The sequence below is a fragment of the Pristiophorus japonicus genome, unplaced genomic scaffold, assembly GCF_044704955.1.
Source record: "Pristiophorus japonicus isolate sPriJap1 unplaced genomic scaffold, sPriJap1.hap1 HAP1_SCAFFOLD_3619, whole genome shotgun sequence".
Classification (NCBI taxonomy): domain Eukaryota; kingdom Metazoa; phylum Chordata; class Chondrichthyes; family Pristiophoridae; genus Pristiophorus; species Pristiophorus japonicus.
The window spans coordinates 1,367-12,500 of NW_027253456.1; the positions used below are offsets into that span (position 1 = coordinate 1,367).

Sequence of the window (11,134 nt, forward strand, 5' to 3'; positions counted from 1 at the left end):
CCCCATCCCCTCTACCCACCCTCCCCTCTCCCCATCCCCTCTACCCACCCTCCCCTCTCCCCATCCCCTCTTCCCCACACTCCCCTCTCCCCATCCGCTCTACCCCACACTCTCCATCCCTTTTACCCACATCCCCTCTCCCCATCACCTCTACCCCACACTCCCCTCTCCCCATCCCCTCTACCCCACACTCTCCATCCCTTCTACCCCACACTCCCCTCTCCCCATTATCTCTACCCCACACTCCCCACTCCCCATCCCCCTCTACCCCACACTCCCCTCTCCCCATCCCCTCTACCCCACACTCCCCACTCCCCATCCCCTCTACCCCACACTCTCCATCCCCTCTACCCCACACTCCCCTCTACCCCACACTCCCCTCTCCCCATCCCCTCTCCCCCAGACTTCCCTTTCCCCATCCCCTCTACCCCACACTCCGCTCTCCCCATCCCCTCTACCCCACACTCCCCTCTCCCCATCCCCTCTACCCCACACTCCGCTCTCCCCATCCCCTCTACCCCACACTCCCCTCTCCCCATCCCCTCTACCCCACACTCCCCTCTACCCATCCCCTCTACCCCACACTCCCCTCTCCCCATCCCCTCTACCCCACACTCTCCATCCCCTCTACCCCACACTCCCCTCTACCCATCCCCTCTACCCCACACTCCCCTCTACCCATCCCCTCTACCCCACACTCCCCTCTCCCCATCCCCTCTACCCCACACTCCCCATCCCCTCTACCCCACACTCTCCATCCCCTCTACCCCACACTCCCCTCTACCCCAGACTCCCCTCTCCCCATCCCTCTCCCCCAGACTTCCCTTTCCCCATCCCCTCTACCCCACACTCCCCTCTCCCCATCCCCTCTACCCCACACTCCCCTCTAACCCACACTCCCCTCTCCCCATCCCCTCTCCCCCACACTCCCCTCTCCCCATCCCCCTCTACCCCACACTCCCCATCCCCTCTACCCACATTCCCCTCTTCTCTCTACCCAACCCTCCCCATCCCAATCCCCTTGCCCCATCCACCTACTCTCTCTAGCGCCCTCCCTACCCCCTCTACCCTACCCTTCCCCTTTCCTTTCCCTTCCCCTCACATCACCCTACCCTGTCATTCCCGCTCACCTTCCACTCCCCCTCTGCTTCCTTCCTCTCCCCTCACCCCAACACCACATCCCCCCTCCTTCCTCCTCTCTCCTCCCCTCCTCTTGACCACCACCCTCCCCTACCTTTCCCCGTCCCTTCCCATCCCCCCTCTCTCCTCACCTCGGCCTCTCCCCACCAACCTTCTCACCCTTCCCCCTCCCCTCACCCCAAAAGCCCTCTCACCTCCCCTCACACCCGCCCATCTCCCCTCCCCTCGCTCCTCCTCCCCTCCCCTGTATGTCAGCTGTGGCTCAGTGGAGCAAGGAGCACACTCAGCTCTGAGTCAAATCCCACTCCAGGGATTTGAGCACAAAAATCTAGGCTGACTCTCCCAGTGCAGTACTGAGGGAGCACCGTATTGTCGGAGAAGCTGTACTGAGGGAGTGCTGCACTGTCAGAGGGGCAGTACTGAGGGAGTGCTGCATTGTCGGAGGGGCAGTACTGAGGGAGTGCTGCACTGTAGGAGGGGCAGTACTGAGGGAGTGCTGCATTGTCGGAGGGGCAGTACTGAGGGAGTGCCGCATTGTCGGAGGGGCAGTACTGAGGGAGCACCACACTGTCGGAGGGGCAGTACTGAGGGTGCACCGCACTGTCTGAGGGGCAGTACTGAGGGAGCACCACACTGTCGGAGGGGCAGTACTGAGGGAGTGCCGCATTGTCGGAGGGGCAGTACTGAGGGAGTGCCGCACTGTCGGAGGGGCAGTACTGAGGGAGTGCCGCATTGTCGGAGGGGCAGTACTGAGGGAGTGCTGCATTGTCGGAGGGGCAGGACTGAGGGAGTGCTGCATTGTCGGAGGGGCAGTACTGAGGGAGTGCTGCACTGTCGGAGGTGCCGTCTTTTGGATGAGATGGTAAACCAATGCCCTGTCTCTGCCCTCTCAGGTGCATGTAAAAGATCCCATGGCCAGTATTTCGAAGATGACCAGGGGAGTTCTCCCCAGTGTCCTGGGGCCAATATTTATCCCTCAAGCAACATCACTAAAACAGATGATCTGGTCATTGTCACACTGCTGTTTATGGGAGCTTGCTGTGCGCAAGTTGGCTGCTGCATTTCCCACGTTACAACGGTGATTACGCTCCAAAAGTACTTCATTGATTGTAAAGTGCTTTAAGACATCCGCTGGTAATGAAAGGCACTATATAAATGCAAGTCTATCTTTCTTTTCCTCCCTCCACTGCTCCCTCCCTTCTCCCCCCCACCGCCCCCCACTCCACCTCCAGGTGATATTCAACACCACCTTCGACGTTGCGACCGATGGGGACTGGAAGCAGACAGCCAAGATCAGCATCAACGCCACCAGGTACGGTCCCTGATCTCGACACTGAACCCGGGCACACCCCACCCTCACAACCACAGCCTTGGGCTCAGGGGTAACCACTCCTGCCCGGGAGGCACAGAAAGTTCACCAGGTCGATTCCTGAGATCAAGGGGTTGTCTCATGAAGAAAGGATGAGTGGGTTGGGCCGATACTCATTGAGGTTTAGAAGAATGAGAGGTGATCTTATTGAAACATAAAAGGTTCTGAGGGGGCTCGACAAGGTAGATGCAGTTTGCCCTCGTGGGTGAATCTAGAACTATCCAGACTGGAGTGGGATTTGAACCCACAAACCTTCTGACTCAGAGGTGAGAGTGCAACCCACTGAGCCACGCTGTCAGAGGGGCAGTAGTGAGGGAGTGCTGCACTGTCGGAGGGGCGGTACTGAGGGAGTGCTGCATTGTCGGAGGGGCAGTACTGAGGGAGTGCTGCACTGTCGGAGGGGCAGTACTGAGGGAGTGCTGCACTGTATGAGGGGCAGTACTGAGGGAGTGCTGCACTGTCGGAGGGGCGGTACTGAGGGAGTGCTGCTTTGTCGGAGGGGCAGTACTGAGGGAGTGCTGCACTGTATGAGGGGCAGTACTGAGGGAGTGCTGCACTGTCGGAGGGGCGGTACTGAGGGAGTGCCGCACTGTCGGAGGGGCAGTACTGAGGGAGTGCTGCACTGTCGGAGGGGCGGTACTGAGGGAGTGCCGCACTGTCGGAGGGGCAGTACTGAGGGAGTGCCGCACTGTCGGAGGGGCGGTACTGAGGGAGTGCCGCACTGTCGGAGGGGCGGTACTGAGGGAGTGCTGCATTGTCGGAGGGGCAGTACTGAGGGAGCGCCGCACTGTTGGAGGGGCGGTACTGAGGGAGCGCCGCACTGTTGGAGGGGCAGTACTGAGGGAGCGCCGCACTGTCGGAGGGGCGGTACTGAGGGAGCGCCGCACTGTTGGAGGGGCAGTACTGAGGGAGCGCCGCACTGTCGGAGGGGCAGTACTGAGGGAGCGCCGCACTGTTGGAGGGGCAGTACTGAGGGAGCGCCGCACTGTCGGAGGGGCGGTACTGAGGGAGCGCCGCACTGTTGGAGGGGCAGTACTGAGGGAGCACCGCACTGTCGGAGGGGCAGTACTGAGGGAGCGCCGCACTGTCGGAGGGGCGGTACTGAGGGAGTGCTGCACTGTTGGAGGGGCAGTACTGAGGGAGTGCTGCACTGTTGGAGGGGCAGTACTGAGGGAGCGCTGCACTGTTGGAGGGGCAGAACTGAGGGAGCGCTGCACTGTCGGAGGGACAGTATTGAGGGAGTGCTGCACTGTTGGAGGGGCAGTACTGAGGGAGTGCTGCACTGTCGGAGGGGCAGTACTGAGGGAGTGCTGCACTGTTGGAGGGGCAGAACTGAGGGAGCGCCACACTGTCGGGGAGCCGTACTGAGGGAGCACTGCACTGTTGTAAGGACAGGACTGAGGGAGTGCTGCACTGTCAGAGGGGCAGTATTGAGGGAGAGCTGCACTATCGGAGGGGCAGTACTGAGGGAGTGTTGCACTGTCGGAGGGGCAGTACTGAGGGAGCGTCGCACTGTCGGAGGGGCAGTACTGAGGGAGCGCTGCACTGTCGGAGGGACAGTATTGAGGGAGCGCTGCAATGTCGGAGGGGCAGTACTGAGGGAGCGTCGCACTGTCGGAGGGGCAGTACTGAGGGAGAGCTGCACTGTCGGAGGGGCAGTACTGACGGAGAGCTGCACTGTCGGACGGGAAGTATTGAGGGAGCACTGCAGTGTCGGAGGTGCCGTCTTCCTGATGAGACGTTATACCGAGAGCCCCATTCCCACTCTCAGGTGGAACATTAAATATCACATGGCCATTATTAGAAGAAGATCAGGGATTCATCCCCGATGTCTTCGGCCAATATTTATCCCTCAATCAACATCACTAAAAGCAGATTTTCTGGTCATTATCACGTTTCGGTTTGTGGGAGCTGGTGAGCGCAAATTTACTGCCGCTTTACCCACATTGCAACAGTGACCACACTCCAAAAGTACTTCATTGTGAAGCGCTTTGAGATGTCCTGTGGTTGTGTAAAGCGCGATATAAATTAAATGCAATCTTCCAGTTTAAGTTTTAAGAATTTGATATTTCGAGGACTGACTAAGTCTCAAATCTTCTACTTTCCAGTGACAATCCGAAGAGAAACATTCAAAATAGTTTTGTTTCTAAGACTATTGGAGTGAAATATGCCGTGAATGTGATTATCAAAGGGTGAGACTTTTTCCGAATATTTTTGTGACACCCGGTCACAGCGGGGAAAGGACAGTGTATCGATGGCACTGTGACACCCGGTCCTAGAGGGAGAAAGGACAGTGTATCTAACGCACTATGACACCCGGTCCCAGAGGGGGAAAGGACAGTGTATCTAACACACTGTGACACCCGGTCCCAGAGGGGGAAAGGACAGGGTATCTAACGCAATGTGACACCCAGTCCTAGAGAGGGAAAAGACAGTGTATCTAACGCACTATGACACCCGGTCCCAGAGGGGGAAAGGACAGTGTATCTAACACACTGTGACACCCGGTCCCAGAGGGGGAAAGGACAGGGTATCTAACGCAATGTGACACCCAGTCCTAGAGAGGGAAAAGACAGTGTATCTAACGCACTATGACACCCGGTCCCAGAGGGGGAAAGGACAGTGTATCTAACGCACTATGACACCCGGTCCCAGAGGGGGAAAGGACAGTGTATCTAACACACTGTGACACCCGGTCCCAGAGGGGGAAAGGACAGTGTATCTAATGCCTGTGACACCCGGTCCCAGAGGGGGAAAGGACATTGTATCTAACACACTGTGACACCTGGTCCCAGAGGGGGAAAGGACAGTGTATCTAACGCACTGTGACACCCGGTCCCAGAGGGGGAAAGGACAGTGTATATAACGCACTGTGACACCCGGTCCCAGAGTGGGAAAGGACCGTGTATCTAACACACTGTGACACCCGGTACCAGAGGGGGAAAGGACAGTGTATCAATGCACTGTGACACCGGGTCCCAGAGGGGGAAAGGACAGTGTATCAATGCACTGTGACACCCGGTCCCAGAGGGGGAAAGGACAGTGTATCTAACGCACTGTGACACCCGGTCCCAGAGGGGGAAAGGACAGTGTATCTAACACACTGTGACACCCGGTCCCAGAGGGGGAAAGGACAGAGTATCTAACACACTGTGATACCCGGTCCCAGAGGGGGAAAGGACAGTGTATCTAACGCACTGTGACACCCGGTCCCAGAGGGGGAAAGGACAGTGTATCTAACGCACTGTGACACCCGGACCCAGAGGGGGAAAGGACAGTGTATCTAACACACTGTGACACCCGGTCCCAGAGGGGGAAAGGACAGTGTATCTAACACACTGTGACACCCAGCCCCAGAGGGGGAAAGGACAGTGTATCTAACGCAGTGTGACACCCGGTCCCAGAGGGGGAAAGGACATTGTATCTAACACACTGTGACACCTGGTCCCAGAGGGGGAAAGAACAGTGTATCTAACACACTGACACCCGGTCCCAGAGGGGGAAAGGACAGTGTATCTAACACACTGTGACACCCGGTCCCAGAGGGGGAAAGGACAGTATATCTAACACACACTGACACCCGGTCCCAGAGGGGGAAAGGACAGTGTATCTAACACACTGTGACACCTGGTCCCAGAGGGGGAAAGGACAGTGTATCTAATGCACTTAACTTGAAGCTAAATTAAATTGGGAGCCACATCCTGCTGTAATGCTGTGACATCATCTGTTGCAGGATTGAATCCACTCAGTACATTAACTTCACGACTGCCAAGGCAGATGAAAAGCTTGTTCAACACATCTACAAGGTAATTATTCCCTGGATGAGCAGAAATTTGCTCCAATTGAATATTGGGAAGACCGAAGCCATTGTTGTCATGTTTAACCCTGAAATGAGCTTCTGACCACATATCCGCAGCATAACTAAAACCCCCTGATTCCACCTCCGTAACATCGCCCGTCAGCCCCCCCACCTCAGCTCATCCGCTGCTGAAACCCTCATCCATGCCTTTATTACCTCGAGACTTGACTATTCCAACACACTCCTGGCTGGCCGCCCACATTCTACCCTACGTAAACTAGAGGTGATCCAAAACTCAGCTGCCCGTGTCCTAACTCGCATCAAGTCCCACTCACCCATCACCCCCTGTGCTCACTGACCTACCTTGGCTCCCGGTTAAGCAACGCCTCAATTTCAAAATTCTCATCCTTGTGTTCAAATCCCTCCATGGCCCTCGCCCCCTCCCTATCTCTGTAATCTCCTCCAGTCCCAAAATCCCTCGACATGCCTGTGCTCCTCTAATTCTGCCCTCTTGAGTATCCCTGATTATAATCACTCCACCATTGGTGGCCGTGTCTTCAGTTGCCTAGGCCCCAAGCTCAGGTACTCCCTCCCTAAACCTCTCCCCCTCTTTACCGCTCTCTCCTCCTTAAAACCTAACTCTTTGACCAAGCTTTTGGTCACTTGTCCGAATATCTCCTTATGTTGCTTGGGGTCAAATATTTGTCTGATTGAAGCACCTTGGGACGTTTTACTACATTAAATGTGACAGTCGTGGCTCAGTGGGTCACACTGTGTCGGAAGGTTTGTGGGTTCAAGTCCCACTCCAGAGACTTGAACATATACAACTCGGCGGCCACTCCAGTGCAGTGCTGAGAGAGCACTGTGCTGTCAGAGGTGCCGACTTTCAGATGAGACGTTAAACTGAGGCCCCGTCTGCTTTCTCTGGTGGACGTAAATGATCCCGTGGCCACTATTTCGATGAAGAGCAGGGGGAGTTCTCCTCGGTGCCCTGGGGCCAATATTTGTCCCTCAATCAACATATCAAAAATAGATTATCTGGTCATTATCACATTGCTATTTGTGGGAGCTTGCTGTGCGCAAATTGGCTGCCGTGTTTCCCACATTACAACAGTGACTGCTGCAAAAAAGAACTTCATTAGCTGCAAACACTTTGAGACATGCGGTGGTCGTGAAAGGCGCTATATAAATCCAAGCCTTTCTTTCATTTTAGAGTGCTGTATAAGGACAAGTTGTCGTTGTTGTGTCTTCAGATGGTCTGATAATGACTCCACGAGGCAATGTGTTGTACTTGAACTGTAGTGACCTTCGTCCTTTATTGATAACTCCAGAGTGAGGGTCACACCTGGTGGCCTGCATTTTATACTAGGCCAGACACACCTGTACAGGTAACATACAAGTCTCCCACTGAGGTTCCCCCTGGTGGTACACCTTGTAATAGTACCAACAGTAACCATGTAGGATACATGACATCACTCCCCCCCAAACCTTTAGTGTAAATCGCCTTCATGCATTGACTGTGCTCTGGGCTTAGCTCTGTCTGGTTGACCCTTGGCTGGTCGTTTCCATCGTGGGTGAGTGGTTGGTGCAGTAACGTGCTGGTGGTTTCTGTTTGTGTGTCCCTGACCACTCCATTCTCCCCCCCGACCCCCCACATATAGATTATGCCGGAGGCTCATTACATTCATATACATTCAAGGCCAGAAAAACAAGTTTGCATCACATTTGTGGTGCAGTTGTGAGCCAAGTACGTTGACCTGGTGAGATACATTATCGATACGTACTGGGGATCGGTAACCGGTGTGTGAGGACAAGCGAGTTCCAGAACTGCTGGCTGGTGTCCAGGCAGTCTGGGGGTGGCGCGGTGCCCAGTGCTGGCAGTGGGAACCCGGTTGGCTCAAGTTGCCTGCTCTCGGGGCCGTTGCCATTGCTCCTAGTGTCGGGCAGGGTCACAGACCTCCCTGTCCTTTCCCTGCGCCCTGGGTCACTGCTGCTCCCTGGGGAGCTGTTGTCTGGCAGTGTACAGGGAACTGCCGACTCGCTAGCTTGGGCGTTGTTTGGTTTGGGATCCTGGCTGGTCCCGGTCCCCATTTGGGAGAACCGTTGTGGGTGAGACCTTCGTTCCCGGGTGTAGCCTTGGTGGCGATGGGGTCTGGGGTCTGCGCCTTAGCACAGTTTGCTCTATCAGGCTCGTGACGGTTGGTGCCATCGGGTGTCTGAGAGGTGGAGCCGATCAGGGGCAGGGTATCGATACTGGTGCCGTTGCCCTCCTGAGATCGCTTGCTCTGCGGCTTGTATGTATTGGCTGCTTGTGGCCACACTCCATGGTGCATAACTCTGGTCCCTGGGACGCAGGCTACTACATTGGGTAGCTCGCTGGACCTGTGTGCTCCCGGTAGATGTCTGCCCGCTGCATTGACTGTGTGCAGTGGGAATCCTACATCGCACAACGTTTCATTACTTATGGTGAATACCCTGTAGTTCCGATCGCGATCGCGTGACTTTTCTTTGCTTGTTGCATGTACACAACTCTGATCATCAGTTACACATTTTACATCTAACTCACAGTTGCTGTTACATTGATTGAGAGTGTGGAACTGTCCCTTTAAGTGTGGTGGGTTGCAAGCCTCCTTTAAGAGAGCCTTGCCATCTTTACCCCAATCCTCTTCTTCGCTGGGTACCACGTGTTGCTCCATCAGTGCCACACCTCGTGGTCTGGGCGCCATCTTTCCTCCATCCACGATGTCGACTGCGGTGATCCTCTTCTCTCCGGGTTCTGCCTCCGAAGCTGGGAACCCGCCTTTGGATCCGATTTTCTTCCTCCGGAGTCCTGCCACTGGAGCCTGGAAGGTGCGTTCCTGTTGTCTCAGCTGGATCATCTCCACGCAGTCGTGCTGAGTGGTCTGTGTCTCGGGAGCCGTGCTGGTCTGCTCTCTGGTGCTGGGTCCACCCTCAGGTGGGGGCTTGCTTTGCCTCTGAGCGCGGAGGATGTCGATTCCTGGAGGGATGAAATCTTCCCAACTCCAATGGATCTTCTCCATTCACCTTCTTCCGAGCAGCGTTGGTCCATCACCTGCAACAATCCACAGGGGTAACCTGTGCACCGCGCCATCATGGAGTACCTTTACATCCGCACTACCAACGACTGGGATAAGTTCATCGGTGTAGGTGCGCAGCTTTGCCTGAACCGGGACCAACTCGGGTCGTTCGGCCGGATTGTCCCATAGCCTCTCAAAGGCTCCTTGATTCATCACTGACTGGCTCTCCCCTGTGTCCACTTCCATGAAGACTGGAACGTCCTCTATCTCGACTTCCATCCTCAATGGGGAACGCTCGGTGGTGCAGATAAACATGCTACTTCCCTCTTCGTGGGGCTGAGCTGCCTCTCTGCCGCGCTGGATTCATGGCCATCTGCAGACTCTTCATCGACACAGTGAGTCATATTTCTTTTACACATTTGCTGGAGGTGGCCCTTTGTGCTGCAGCCTTGACACATAGTCTTTAAAGCGGCGCTGGTGAGTCCTGTGGTTCCCTCCACAACGTCAGCATGGAGCTACTCGATTAACCCCCCTCGGCGGACTCTGAGTTAAGGGACTTGGTGGCCTGTTCTCTCTTCCCTGAGAGGATTCACGCTCTACAATCCAGCTCCTGAATGGTGCCACTCTGTGCACAGCACCTGCCGGGTTTGAGTCCTGAGGGTGAGACACCTGCCTAGAGCCACAGGTCGAGGTCATGAATGACTGGCTCACAGAGATGGCCTTCTGCAGGTGACTGTGGTATCCGCTGACAGTAGCTTGTGAAGAAGGCCCTCATGGGCGATTCCAGTGACAAAAATGTCCCACAGCGCTTCGGTGAGGTGGGTCCCGAATTCACACGGTGCCACCAGCCTCCTGAGATCTGCGGCGTATTTCGCAACTTCCTGGCCTTCGGGCCGTCGGTGGGTAGAGAACTGGTGTCTGGCTGTGAGGATGCTCTCCTTGGGCTTGAGTTGCTCCTGGATCAGGGTTATGAGCTCCTTGTACGTCTTGGTTGTTGTCTTCACTGGTGCCAGCAAGTCTCTGACGAGGCCAGAGACGGTGGGTCCAGAACTGGTTAGCAGGATAGCGCGGCGCTTATCAGCCAGTGTGGCCAAGTTGTCTCCTGTCAGGTTCTTTGCTGTGAAGAAATGTTCGAGCCTCTCCACAAAGGCGTCCCAATCACCACCATTGGCGAACTGCTGAAATTTACCAAGGGTAGCCATTTCCGCGTAAAGCTCTGTAATCTCGTCGTCAATTGTTATGTCCTTAGATGCTCTAACAATGAGGCAGCATGTTGTACTTGAACTGTAGTGGCCTTAGTCCTTTATTGATCACTCCAGAGTGAGGATCACACCTGGTGGCTTGCCTTTTATACTCGGCCAGGCACACCTGTACAAGTATCCTACAAGTCTCCCACTGAGGTGCCCCCTGGTGGCACCTTGTAATAGTACAAGCGGTAACCATGTAGGATGCATGACAATAGTAATGCACTATAACCACAAGCAGGGCATGGGGAGGCCTAGTAAACACCATAGCAACAACCCGGGCCTGGGTGAGGCCAAGTAATCACCATAGCAACAACCAGGGCCTGTGCAAGGCCTAGTAATCACCATAGCAACAAATGGGGCCTGTGGGGCCTGAGACCTGAGGCCTGTAGCGGTCAAGGCCTGGGAGACGCGGTGACCCCTGGGAGTTAGGAGGTGGTGTGTTGGCGATGCTTGACCTGAACCGATGGGGTTTTGTTGTGTTTTGTGCGGCAGGTGGAGAATGTGGGACAGAAGAACCTGCCTGTGAATATCACCTTCCGCG

At 55.5% G+C, this 11,134-nt stretch overlaps 1 long non-coding RNA gene across 1 annotated transcript in view; it reads left to right on the plus strand.

The window, feature by feature from the left end:
• Positions 1-2,372: 2,372 nt before the first annotated feature.
• Positions 2,373-11,134, plus strand: part of LOC139250274 (uncharacterized) — an 8,815-nt gene continuing 53 nt past the window's right edge. The window contains exons 1-4 of the long non-coding RNA XR_011591279.1: positions 2,373-2,452; positions 4,618-4,701; positions 6,243-6,315; positions 11,086-11,134. The exon at positions 11,086-11,134 is cut by the window's right edge and continues 53 nt beyond it. This is a non-coding gene — a long non-coding RNA (uncharacterized lncRNA). The remainder of the gene's footprint in view (positions 2,453-4,617; positions 4,702-6,242; positions 6,316-11,085) is intronic.